Genomic DNA, 14512 nt, shown 5'->3' on the forward strand with positions numbered 1-14512 from the left:
ATCAGCAATTCAGCTATTATTTACAGTGCATAAAATGTTAAAGAAGATGTAATTATATAAATAAAAAAATATATTGAAAAATGCTTTAAAAAGTAATAAAATGAACAAATGACTATTTGAATACAGCTAGAGCCTGCAATAAAAAATCCTTTTTTTACCAGTAAAAAATGCCAACTTGACACTTGTTAATTAATTCGATTGAATAAAATAAAGAGCCAGAAGAAGAATAATTAGTGAGAAGAAGTTGTAAGGAAAAAGTGGATTGAAATCTCTAGTTGAAACGAGGAACTAAAAAAATTACCATTGATCAAAAATTACCATAAAATCAATAAAGTTATTAACGAGATTGTAACGAAATAAAAGCTATGCAAATAGCGCCAAAAACGAAGAGAAAGAAAATTATACTGAGCGCACAAAGGACTGTAATTCATTCGATGAAACGTTAAATGGTTCCTATAATGTAAAAATCAAAGAAATTTTACTTGGATTCGCTCAACATTATCGGGCAGAATATTGGTGCGGCGGATAACGATGTCACAATAACACAGTATAGTATAGGACTATAAAACCATCTTGAAACCATTAAAATACCCGAATCCCTTATAAAAGGTGACGTAGGGTGTTTGATTTAGCCCAGTAATTTGAATGCTCGAGGAATGATGGTATTAATGTGAGAAGACGGATGAAAATCAATCATAATGAAATGTAACTCCCAGGTCTTTAAACTGATCAACCGATTCAGTGCTCCTCCAAAACTAAATAATCAAATAGTATTGGCGATCTTCTGTGGCACTTAGGTTAGAACCTACATAACTTGCATTTCCTCGGATTCAATGTCATATTATTCTCTTCGAGCAAGATCGAAATACTATCTAAAACAGACTGTATTAGACAAAGAATGAATCGTCTGATAAATTTTCAGATCATTAACAAAAACTGCCAATGAATTTTGTCGGGCTGAAGTGTAACATATAAATCATTGAGGTAAATAATGGATAACAAAGGTCCCAACGGAGAACCCTTAGGGACACCGCACGAAGAGGTAAATGTAAAAGAGGAGAGGCCTGTAATGACTACTTTGGCAGGTCGATGAGATAATAGATTTAAAAGGCAATTTAACAACAACGCCGACATTCCATAAGATAAAAGTTTATTATTTATAATCGCTGGATAAATAGTTATTATTAACTAATAATATACTGTATATAGAAGTAATTGTTTTTGTCTTTCAACCTTTTACTTTTCTGGTAACTCTATCCCTCCCTTATTCAGGGCCCCCATCTACTTTAGATTAAATCTTCACACTGTCGGGGGGGGGCGAGGCGATGTTCTTTCCCTTCGTCATCCTTCTTAACTTATCTGCTCTTCTCTATCTGACCTATTTTTTATATCTCTCATTAGGCCACCTCTGCTCTTGTAGCTTTGAATCCGGTAGAGGGATTTTTGGTTGGATTGACTGTGGAAATGTGCTCCTGTTCTTAAGATTATTTTAAGTATTTTTAAGCCATCCCCTGCTATAAAATTATGTGCTTCTTAAAGAGGAAGTGTTGGTGAGTTGTTGGGTTAAATTTTGGGTGTCGGGACCGTGGGGTTGTGCTGATATCATTGAGTGAAGTGTTCTCTTTCCTTATTTGAATACTATACATAGAAATACATATAGTTAACATTGGGATTTATACCGTTGTAAAATTTCCGATAGACTTAGCATTGGCCCATAGACTTTTCATGGGAGAAAACGGCTACCTGGGAATTTTTGTTTAAATATATCCATAGAGATGGAAAACACTAACTAGTGCCATATCAGTAATACATAGTACTGAATATAATATTAATACACTCGTACTTCTCAATGAGGAAGCCTTAGTATGTGATTGTACCAACTTTTATTTTCCATAGGTTAGCATTATTGGCTTCTTTGGGCTATCCTTTCAAAGCCTTAAAGTAGTTATATCTGCTCAAATATTGGTCCTAAGAAACCCATCTTAGGACCGTTTTATTGATGGATGATCACTGGCGTAAGGCAGCACACGTCCGTGCTACAACAATGACGCATGAGTAACGTGCCACACTTTGCTTGTAATGTATTCAAATTTGTCAGTTGATAAAGGGACACGTGTTCCGAAAGCTACTGAATTTGTACTTATATTTTATAACTGGGTATACTGTAAATATCTATTTGAAATTATTAAACTATGGACCCCAGTACTCCAGGCCCATTTGTCACTAAACCCATCTTTCGTGGATGTGGACCTAGAAACATTACTTAATTTTTAGAATTTTCCAGTCCCCTCTAGTGGATTGGAACCGTGATCTGGAAAACACATTTTTCAGAATTTAAAATACCTCTTCAATTTTTCATCCAGCTGGAAATTATTATATACATACATATTTTGAAGTAGTGTGATTATCTTTCGTGATATTTTTAAGAGACAATTTTTCCAGCTATAAGATTGTTTACTTATGACTCTTGCTTTTGTTTTTCTTAACTAAAACATACACTCTTAAACATGGAAACGGATTTGGAAAAAAACTTTAACTAGACATTCTGACGCAGAGAATTTGTCTTCCGGATCAGAGTTAGTGGATTCAGTGAGGAGAAAGAAATTTCCAGACAATGCAAAACTGTCTAGGGGTTAAAAAAAAAACACCTAAGATACCCAGAGTGCTTGTTCCTCGGTTGGACAAAGATAAAGATAAGGATAAGGATAAAAATCCTCATGTGTGGGTGGAAGAGTCTACCTCATCGATGGGAACGGATGTCATTGTTATTACTTCTACGGTTAATACTGATAATCAAAATAGTTCTAGTGAAAATGATGTGGTTCAGGATTCGTCATTTATGGAGGGTTTGGATCTTGGAGGGTCCCGTGAGACTTCTGCTGTGTATGCAACGGTAGCCAAAATTCGAAATACTTTGGGAGAGTTTATGTTAACTGATTCAAGCAAATCAAATCGATCCATAGTTTGTGGGCAGATTTGGAGGCAGTCACAACAGCTTTATTGATTGACAATGAGCGATTAAAAGCTAAATCAGCGGAACTAGAAATTCGGGCAAATCATTTTGATTAGCCAGTGGAGAAGCCGGCAGCTCCTCACAGATTATTTGCTGATGCAGTTAGGCAGAATTTGGTTTGTGAGAATTCTGATGGTGATACTATTGTTAGGGAGGCTACCGTGAGGCGCGCAATGGGTGTTGCAGCTGCAGATAAGGTTATGCCTGTGTCCTCGGGGTATTTCGGACCCTAAAAACATTGTTATATTTAGACTTACAGAGGATTCTGCTTTGGCTTCGAGACAAGACGTCAGAAATGCGGTGGGAGATGCAATTAAGAAGGATTATAAGAATATTAAGATTAAAAATATTCGTCTCCTGAAAAATAAAGAGGTTTTATTAGAAACCACATACTCAGAAGATGCAACTAGGATAGGGAATGTTTCAGCTTTAAAGGAGGTTGGTCTATCGATCGAGAAGCCTAAAATGTCAGATCCAACAGTGCTTGTATACGGAGTGCCCAAAGAGTTTACAAAGGACGAAATCCTGGAGGATTTATACTATAAATATTTTAAAGATTATGAATTTACCCAGGATGAGGTAAAAGATGAAGTAACAGTCAGATTTAATTCTGCATCTGGAACTAATTCGGCTAATTGTGTCATTGGTTTCAGCCCTCGATTATATAAATGCTTGTTTCATAGTGAAAGAATTTTCCTTGGATTCGGTTCCCATAGGTTTCGGAAATTCACAGTGGTGAACAAGTGTTTTAGATGTCTGTGATGTTTACACAAGACTGTTTCTTGTGGTCACTGTGCTAATGGAGGTCATGTTTTCACTGCATGCCCTCACAAGGAGGACCCTCCACAATGTATTAATTGTAAGAGAAGAAACAGAGATTGTAATCCCTCCGTAAGGGACATTAAGTGTCCTGAGTACATGAAAGCTGTGGAATTAGCAAACATGCGTATCAATCATGGATAATAGCTCCTTCTCCGATTTTACCTCTGGAGCTTTGCAAGGACATAGAGATTTAAAAATTATGCAAATAAATGGTCAGCGCTGTCGGGAAGTTGCTGATGAAATAAGGGTGATTGCCTTGGAGCATTGTTTGTATCCAGGAGACATTGTTTGTATCCAGGAGCCATTTTATTCCTCACAAGTGGGAGGGGCAGCCCATAAGATTATAGGGTTTTCCTTCTTCTACTAGAATAGTAGCAGCTGTAGATGTTCCTCCAAAATCCGCTATTGTGATTTTTAATCAATACCTTGTTGTAACGTCAATCACGGGTTTGTGCTCGGCGTGTATGACCAGCATTCTTGTGTCTTCACAATTTTCTTTTTTCTGCCTGGTGTCACTGTATTGCCCTCCATCTGAAGATATTCAGATAGCGCTTCATAATTTGGAAAATATTTGTTTAAGATATGCATCCCATAATCTCATTGTGACTGCTGATTTTAACGCAAAATCACATTTTTGGCATAGTGGATATACTGATGTGAGAAGGAACCAATTTGAAGACCTCTTATTATCTCATAATCTAGTTGTTCAAAACCTTCCAAATAAGCCGTTCACCTTTTCAACTGTAAATGGAGAGTCTAATATTGACGTTACTGTAACATCTCTTCGTATGTGCGATTCTATTTTGAATTGGGAAGTCAATTCTGGCTTAGTAAATAGTGATCACCGTGCAGTTTCATTTGATTTATGTTGCGAAGGAAAGGAAAAGGGCTTCGCTACGAGTGATCTGTCTAGATTTTGTATGGACCGTGTTAACGGGAACAGTTCTAAAAATTATTTGACTACAGTTTTCGACAGTGATAATAGTGAAATACCTGGAGAGAGTTTAAATGCTATTGACAGCTTATGAATATGTAAACTATGTACAGTATCATATTTTCCAGGCTGGTGTACAGTATCATATTTTCCAGGCTGGTGTACAGTACCATATTTTCCAGGCTGGTGTACACTCCACCAGGAGAAAAAGGACTAAAAAGTTATCTGTCCCGTGGTGGACTCCTGCTTTGTCTGTTCTGAGATCTCAGGTATGCCAGGATAGGAAAGTATACCAAAGAAATAGACATCTCTCTAGTGTTGATGTGGAATCATTTAAAAATGCCTATAAAGAGAGAAGAAAGACTTTTCATAAGGCTATTGCTGAGAGCAAGAGAACTTGTTGGCAAAATTTGGTTAATGAGGTTGGTAACACAGATCCCTGGGATCTCGTGTATAAAATTTCTCATAATAAATTGCTTTGTGGAGAAATATACAGCACTGTATTGAACAATAATGATGAGACATCGGATTGGTTTTCTACTTTGGAAACGATTGTTAGAAGACTATTTCCTCAGGATCTTCCTCAAGATGATTCACCTGAACAAGCGGAGATACGCCGGATGAACTCTGAGTTTACAGGAGCAGGTGACTGATGCCGAACTGTTCAGTTTGGAAGAGTTGGGTGCAACTGTAGCTAAATTGAACATTAAGAAATGTCCGGGTTTGGACTTAATTGAAAATCAAGTAATCATTAAGTTTTATGATTATTTTCATCAAATTATGTTAAATTTTATTTAATAAATGTTTCATTGTGGGTACTTTTTCAAGACCGTGGAAGCTGGCACTGCTAAAGATATTGCATAAGCCTGGTAAGCCTAGGACTGATCCGAGAACATACAGACCAATTTCTCTCTTGGCGAACATGGGTAAGGTTTATGAAAGGTTACTTGCTCTCAAAATTTCTGCGATGTTGGGGGATACGTATCTGTGTTCTGCTGATCGCCATGGATTTAAGAAGGAGCACTCTACAGAGGATGCCATAACATCTCTTTTAAACTACATCATCATGGATTGTTCTGATAAATATGTTCTTATGGTCTTTATAGACTTTGAAGGAGCATTTGATTCGGTATGGTGGGAAAGTGCCCTTCGATCTCTTGTGCTTGCACAGTGTAATAGTTACATATTTAACACTGTAAGGTCATACTTTCAGGACAAATTTATTACTGTGCGTGCGTCATCTGTCATATAGTGCCGGTGTCTCGAGAGGTTGTCCTCAAGGTTTGGTTTCGGGACCTCTCTTTTGGAATATAGTTTTAGATTAGTGGCTTATTAAGGAGGATACAGAGTTTGTTAAGATAGCCTCTGCTGATGACCTTGTGATTGGAGTTTCGGGGCGCTCCAGACTTATATTAGAAGAAAAAATAGTCAGTTTTAGATGATTTAATGCAGTGGGCCGAATTGAACAAATTGAAGATCTCTGCAAGTAAGACCTGTTTTATGGTATTTAAGAAACAATTTGATTACGGCAGACCGCCAAGAGTTCTTTTAGGTGGAGTTCAGATTCCTTATGTGGCTAAAACTAAGTATTTGGATTAATCATCGACAAACTTTCCTTTTTGCCACGTTTCACACCTGAATGTAAAAGTAAGACACTTTACAGCCTCCATTGCTAGGATTTCTCGTAAGGAGTGGGGATTAAATAAGAGGGTGTTGTGATTATATTATAAGACTATTTTTCTACAGATAGTGGCATATGCGGCTGTTGCTTGGTTTTCTGTGGTAACTAAAACTAGGATTCGATCGAAACTTTTATCGCTATAGCGCTCTATGTTATTAACTTTATTGAAAGTACCTAGAACAGCGTCTACGAACGCCCTACAGGTAATTGCTGGTACCATATCATTGAATTTATTTATTATCTAAAGAGGTTTTTTGTACATATTGAAAAAGGGTATGTTGTTAACGTTTTTGGATATCACAATCTATTTGGAGAATAATATTAAAAAAGAAAAACAACGAATATGGAATAATTTAACGGATTTATGGCAGACCAGATTGGAAAGTGGTGATGTTGGAGCTGTGACGAGGAAATATATTCCACAGGTGAACAATGCATTGTAAAAACCCGTGGCATCTTGGTTTGCGCCTTCTATGTATACTTCTTTTTTGTTAACAGGACATGGCTCACTTAGGGCCAAATTATATGAGAGAGGATTGGAGACAGATCCTTTCTGTACATGTGGCGAACAGGAGACTTGGATGCATGTAATTTTTTATGTCGGGAGTATGAAGACCAAAGGCAGACTTTGATGGCACATATTCCTGGTTTATCGTTTAATACAGTACATTTATTTATTGCAAATCGTGACTTTTTTAATTCATTTCAGGAGTTTTCAGCTGCTGTTTTTGCAAGAACTGTTCTTAGAGCCTTCTTTGAGAGGTAAACCTGATGACTGGATTGTCTTCATGGAGTTTCATGTTGGACCCGATTCCTTGTGTTGGTTCTGTGATTTTGGAGAACGTTGCGTCAACTATTGGTTTCTACCACTGGCTAGCAGCTGGAGTGCTGGACCTGATTCATGGTGTTGAGTCTGGTGCTCTAGTTAGTTATCTTTTGTGTTGCGATCATGAATACTCCCTACTGGATTCTGGGGTGCTGGACCTGATTCATTGCATCGGGCCTGGTGCTCTAATGGTTCATTATCCATGGCGTATAGTTGGACATTTGCTGGACAGTACCTTTATTGGGTTTGGAGGTTCCAGTGCATGTAGAACAGCAAATGAGGAAATATTCAGTCGAACTCTGATTTTTGAAGTTTATAATTGTGCCATCCAGACTATTAAATATTATTGTTGTTTTATTTATTTATATTTTCCCCCCTGCTGGCTCCCTGGTATGGGCAACCCGGGGAGCGGGATTGTTGGCACTCACTGGTATTGCACTACCTCCTGGGGTGAAGGATTTCATGCGCGAATTGCGCTACAATAAAATCAGACCCAGGAAATTCAACATACTTTTCCAGGCCTGCTTTGTAAAGCTACCCTGATTAAAGAACACACACACACACACACACACACACACACACACACACACACACACACACACACACACACACACACACACACACACACACACACACACACACACACACGAGCGTTTGATGATATGTACAGAGCATCTAACTATATGTAAATATATCTTGTATATATACTTTGATGTACATAATCTTGAGACTGTATATTGTGTGTAATTAATAAATGAATGAAAAATGAAAATGCTCTTGTCGCAGCCAGAGCAGGGCCAGCCTTATAAAAAAAAGTCCCTCTACTGTCCTGGCCGCTCTTTGTACGGTATATGTATGCCGGGAAGTGTCTTCCTTGGTTATCCCCCCCCAAAGTAACTAAGTGGCCAGATGAAGAACACAAACAACAGACTATCACATAACTCGCAGTACTCAAGACAACTCACACTCATCTGGCTTTGCAGTCTTGCATCTCCACAGTGCCACTAAGTGCGGTTTTGTGCGGAATCACTAGCATTGCATAACAAGCACACTATGTTTTCACTTCACTGCACATACTTCAATATGATTTTGGTCAACTTTTTTGTAATATACTTTTCTTATTTCCTCCTAGATTTTAATGACCAGTGAAAAAATAATGGTTACATCACATATCGGGCAATTTATATATTTCTTTCTCTTCGTTTTCGACGCAGAGCCCATCGTAATGACCGATTAATAGAATAAACAAATAATAATAATTCATTATTTATATAACAAGCTCTTCAAAAAGCAACGACCTTCATATGAGCAATATTTAAACAGAAAACCTTTTTGCGCATCTGCCATACTGTGCTCTACTCTCATTCTTACAATCAGCGCTTGACAACAAATACGATATCCAGTGCTTGAGCTACAGTATGTAGTTTATAGATAACCCACGACGTGATATGTATGAAGAAAATAAGTAATAATTGCTGGATTTCTAATTGTTCGATTTTAATGAAATTTGGAATGATTAAAAAAATCTTCTAACAGCGTAAATGTCCATTGGTTTGAACCATTTTTCACAAAAGCAAGGGTTTCAAATATATCGTGACAAATATTTCAAATATATCACGTATCGTGAGGCACTCTCTGAACCTCTCATGTTAAGATGTCATAATATTACCTCACATTTACACTGTGACAGGCGAAGTTGTTATTACACACAGAGCAACAATCATATAAGCACGACTGAATACCCTGTTATGGTACTTGACTTAGATGACAGTTGAGTTAGCGTGCAGTCATACGCACCATAAATTTTAATAATTACGCTAGAGTGTGCCTTGTGCGTGCCTGGGTGAACTGGAAAAAAATAGATCGAAACGTTCTGCATTGTTTACAAGAATATTCAATGGTTGACTACTGAAGAATTTTGCTAATTTGTCTCCGTGTATCTCTCCACTTGAATATGGCGATAAGGAAGGAAGTTTTTTTTTTTTTTTTTTTTAAAGAATAGTATCGATGCGCGATCATCAGTGACGCCTGATGCATTATCTATACATTGGCAGTCTTATTTTCCTGGTATTGTTAGAACAGCACACGTACAGATGTGGTTATGTGGTCAGCCATAGAGTATTGATTTATTCACTCCGTTTTCCTTGTTAAACAAGATTGGTTGCTTAGCGGCAGCATAACGCATTACATTCCTTGGAGATCGTGTACATTTATATTTTATATGCACGAAGCGCAACAATTCTTTTATGAACGAAGGCCAAGAACGTTTGAAAAACAAACATTGCGAACTTTTCTTAAACTGGGATACGCAAGCTATTCGCATCCCAGTTTGAGAAAATTTATGTATTATAAATATGTTTAAAAATAAGAAAATTATTTACATAATAAAAACAGTTTTCATAAAAAAAAGGGGGGGGGGGGAATTGTGAAATTATGGAAACTTTATCCATTTTGCTTGTATTCAATTTTGGTATGTGTTGGTGCCTGGAGCTCTGCATGGCAATCAATTAATAAAGGAATGAATATGAATTGAGTATGTAAATATCCAAACAATGATATTTACATACCGTTCTGACGAAATAAATAATGAAAGGGCGCCTCCGTAGCCAGGTGGGAAGGAGCAGCAGTGCATAGCACACGCTTCTTGATTAGACCGGCATTCGAGCCCGTCACCACCAAATACGGAGGATGCGGAAAGGTCAGGGAATGACCACCGCATATCCCGGAGCAATATGGCCTTAGTTGCTAATGCTCCTAAAAACCAAACAACAAAACAAACAAAAAATAATGAAAATTAATTGCAAACAAGGTATGGTACGTTTGAGGGACGTTAGCAAGTAGTAATAATTCATGATTTATAACAAACAAAAAAAAAAAATAAATAAATAAAAATAAAAAAAAGGGCAAAAAAGAACCACTTCCATGCTCTAACCAAAAACATTTCTTCCTCCACATTCGGATTGGATAGCCTGTGTGACATGAATGGGGGGGGGGGTAAATAATAATAATAATAATTGCCAAATTTCTATCTGTTCGTCCGATTTTATGAAATTTGCGACAGCAGGACAATTTTTTCTAAGCGAGCCAAATATAAAATTACATGAAATTCATCCAATGAGAGTCGAGTTAGTGCGGACGGTGGACGGACGGACGGACATAGTGAATACAGTAGGCATTTTAGTGTATAAGCTAACGTGTATAATATCTATTATACGATTCTATTCGCCGTTGCTGACGCCAGTGGTTAAATGGAACCACTATCATAACAGTAAGAATGCAGAAAACCATTTATTTCATCATTGTGATTCACATTGGGATGGTTTGCTAAAACTCATTACTAACGCGCTTAAAATGGATTATGGTAATCACAAGTTTACAGCAGTTTATATATTTGTGTTCATTAGAAGAGTGAATACAAATACATGGTGTTCGCATCTCATTGCTTTCTACTGATCATGACCGAGCACTTGTCAAACTGATATTACTGACAACAACCGGAAATCAAACTTTACAAATCAACTTTCAAGTTTATTTTTCTTTTCTGTAACCCATTTTAGGTAACAACCTAATTTAATAAAACTAAGTTTTCTAATCCCTTAATTAACAAATAATTATCCTATTTCATGTTACTTGTAATTATCTTAAGAAGACTATATATTTAATATGTCGTAACTATCATGGGATATTCATTTTGCATTTAGATTAATTAATGACTTATAAAATTATTAAATGATTATCTTGTTTATCAGCTTATCAGTGGCATAGTAGATATTATCTCTTTCGAATCATTCATTTTCCACATTTGAATATTGAGTGTAAAGCGTATAATATTAAATTAATGCAGACTAAGTTAGGGTGACTAGCTTAAAAGAAGGGAAAAAAAAAAAAAAATAAAAAAGACACTTTCTGAACCGGAAATGCGACGCATGAAACTGCGTAGTACGCATGAGAATTGCGAGTACATGGCTGCCACGTAAATTATTTTTAAAATGTAGTGTATGTCACAGACGACTGTGCTTTAAAGCATAGATTACATTTGTGGTTATACGTTACAAATTCATGTCCATTGGGAATGGGTCTGTAGTAATTGGTCGACAAACAATTAGTCTACATTATATTTGATCAATAGGACAGTTGTTCAACAATATTACCCGACACGAGAAACGTCAGATTTCGAGGATATTAAGAGTTAATTAGCTGGAGGTGGAGGTGAGGGGGGGGGGCGATCGATACGTGGAATGCGATCAATGAAGAATAAAAGAAATACTATTATACAATGTAATTTTTGGATTAAGATATTTATTGAAATGTAGAAATACAGTAATGAATTGTTCATCTGAATACAAACTGACTTTCGAAACTGTTAAATCCCGTCTTAAATCCAATAGGGGTTAAAAAATACATTTCAACAAAAAAAAAAAAAAAAAGTTAATTGTGTTCCTGATAATATACAACGGAGTAGTGGCGTATCGTATCGTAGGTCCCTCAGCCGCGAGAAGGCGCTAGAAATTTATGATCATTTTATGGTCGAATGAAGATTTTAAAAGAATTGAAAAGTTTCTGAAAAGATAGGGCAATGTTACGTCTATGATGTTGGAGGACGCATAGCACTCACCCGCGCTTTCAGAATGGTTACCATAACGATGATACCGTGAATTAATTGCCCCATCATTAATTTGAATGATGGGGCGCAGAGCCCATCGTATTGGCAGCCTCTTCCCAGACGTTGAAAGACATCTCTTTTTTTCTATATCCACCTTCCATTTTTAATAATGGAAGGCGATACATCTATTAAATCTGCAACTAGAGCAGTGATTTCGTATGCAATTTACCCGGATGATTTTCCTTTAACGTACTGAATAAAGAATACTGGGTTTTCTGAAACTGGTTTTACTGAATACTGAGTTTTCTACTAGTAATAATAAGTCAAATTTAATTCGATGCTATTATACGACGCTATTGCTGTCTTAATGCAGAAGTTTCAAAATTATGCCAAACTATGCAAAATAAAATACAAAAAGTAAAAGCGTAAAGATTCTAACGTTTCGAGATTTTAGTTTCTTTTTAATAGTACTGTACATAAAATAAATAAATTCTCCATGCCATTGTTGGACTGGCCATCTGGAAAATGCCGAAAGGGCCAGTGCTATATTGGGTTGGTGGGCCGGCTGTAGTGAAAAACACAAACTGATATTAAATAAATCTCGAAAAGTACTTTTATCAGAAATTTTTAATTATTATTACTTGATGACTTAAAAGAAATTTTAATTATCCATACCAAAGGTCACATTATTCGCCATTGCTGATGCCAAGGGTTAAATGGAACCACTACTCATTACAGTAAGAATGCACAAAACCATTTATTTCATCATTGTGATTCAGATTGGGATTGTTTGCTAAAAATCACTACTTCAGTAGTAGCATTCATATACATCTGTTTTCCGTTATTTTTCGAACTTGTTTTTAACCACAGAACTTTTAACATTTTGTGGTTTGATACTTTTGCGAATATTACTAATACAGTATTTGCCAACTTTAATTCGAATTTTACTAATTTTGCTAACTTTAATTTGATATGCAGGAGACATCATTTGTCCCAACTGAGCGTTACAAACTTTTGCGAAAGGTATTAATATATGTACATAATAAATAAAAATAATAGCAATGATGATAAAATATGAGTATGAGCATAGCAGCAGCTGGAAAACTTGTAATTGTTTTAGTGGAAACTGGAACCTTTATGACAGAAAATTTCCAGTATGTTCTGCATATTGGGAACGTGATATCTAGGCTTTGTTTTTGGCCCTAAATAACTTAATTTCACTTTAAATATAGCAAACATTTTATCTTTATTTTCGTACTTATATTAGCAACCTTATTTCGTGCTGCTATTCCTAATTCTAGTTTCTAGCAGACACTTGTATACAGAGTCACTGTTGAAATTAGGCCACTGAACTATTGCTAACTCTCAAAGCTGTAAAAAGTTTACCTTTATGGAAGAGTTGCCAATGCTGCTGACGGGTAGTGAAAGGCTAATGCCGACTCACGTGGCTTCTGTTGAAAGAGCACCTTCGCAGCGTTCTCAGCGTGCCTTAGCAAAGAAGGTTTTCTGTTTGTGACAAACTTTCGTTGTGAGCTCCGCCGATCGAATGAGATGATCGAGTACGTCACGCTGTAACGAGGTTAGCTTACCGGATGACGGGAACAGATCAACAGGTAAAGCTTGCTCACATTAGTCAGTCAAAGTATGGAATTTCTTGCCTGTTTCTGGGAAGATTAAGCAGAGCGTGCTTAATCAGTGAATGAATACAATTGTAAGGTGTTGGCAGTGCTTAAAATCTCTCACAAAGTGGTGCGTTCTAAACGACCTACTTTTTTCCCTTTGTAAGGGCACTTTGGGCATTATGCGCGTGCGACGAGAGAGAGAGAGAGAGAGAGAGAGAGAAAATAAATTTTTCATTTCTCTCTTTCATGCATACAGTGAGATAAAACACATTATGCTTCTTCTTTCTTCATCATAATTTATTTATGATGGAGATTCCGTCTTTTTGACTTGTTTTTTCTGTCTTTCTCCGTCTCACCGTCGTAACATAGTTTCCTCCTTTTTGGAGATAAAAAAAAAGGTAAAACTATGACATCGCCGTTAAATTCAGAATGGGGAAAAAAATGCGATTTTTGATTAATTTTGGAATTGGATAATATTGGCTAGCAAATGAATTAGCCATCACGTGTGTTACTCTGCATTGCTTAAAATATGGAATACATGAACAGCATGTCTTGGAAGATGTGTGTTACGCGTGCCGTATTTTTTGTGTGGTGCGTAGCTAATTAAAATTTCCCTTCAGTAGGGCCGCCTATCGAGGCATTCCCACTCGGAATCTTTGAGGGCCTTTTTTTTTTTATTAATATTTGTAACTCTCTGCTGTGTGAACATATGTATTTTTTTTAAAAAAATTTACAAGTTATTATTTCTGTTAGTATTCATAAATCATAATAAGAACGATTAAAATTTATGTGTATATACTTAGTGTCAATAAAAGATCTAAACGATTTAATTCGGGGGCGCAGCCGGAAGGGGGACCAAGGGGAGTGGACAAGCATAATTTTTTTTAAACATAATTTCTTATTGTGATCTTTCGAAAACATTAATACGAAATACATATTTTCCGGCTAAGCTTCCCTTCAAAACAACTTCCGTCCGGATTGCTAGATTAGCTAGGTTATTATCTGCCTGGC

The 14512-nt window shown here is 36.6% G+C and overlaps 1 protein-coding gene across 1 annotated transcript in view; it reads right to left on the reverse strand.

The window, feature by feature from the left end:
- The window catches only part of LOC150085550 (choline transporter-like protein 1), a 361536-nt gene extending 348243 nt beyond the window's left edge, over positions 1-13293 (reverse strand). The window contains exon 1 of the mRNA XM_090373336.1: positions 13266-13293. The gene's annotated coding sequence lies outside the window, so the exon portion shown is untranslated. The remainder of the gene's footprint in view (positions 1-13265) is intronic.
- Between the last annotated feature and the right edge of the window lie 1219 nt (positions 13294-14512).

The sequence above is a fragment of the Mastigoproctus giganteus genome, chromosome 5 (genome assembly GCF_048544385.1).
Source record: "Mastigoproctus giganteus isolate SK-2022 chromosome 5, ASM4854438v1, whole genome shotgun sequence".
Lineage (NCBI taxonomy): Eukaryota > Metazoa > Arthropoda > Arachnida > Uropygi > Thelyphonidae > Mastigoproctus > Mastigoproctus giganteus.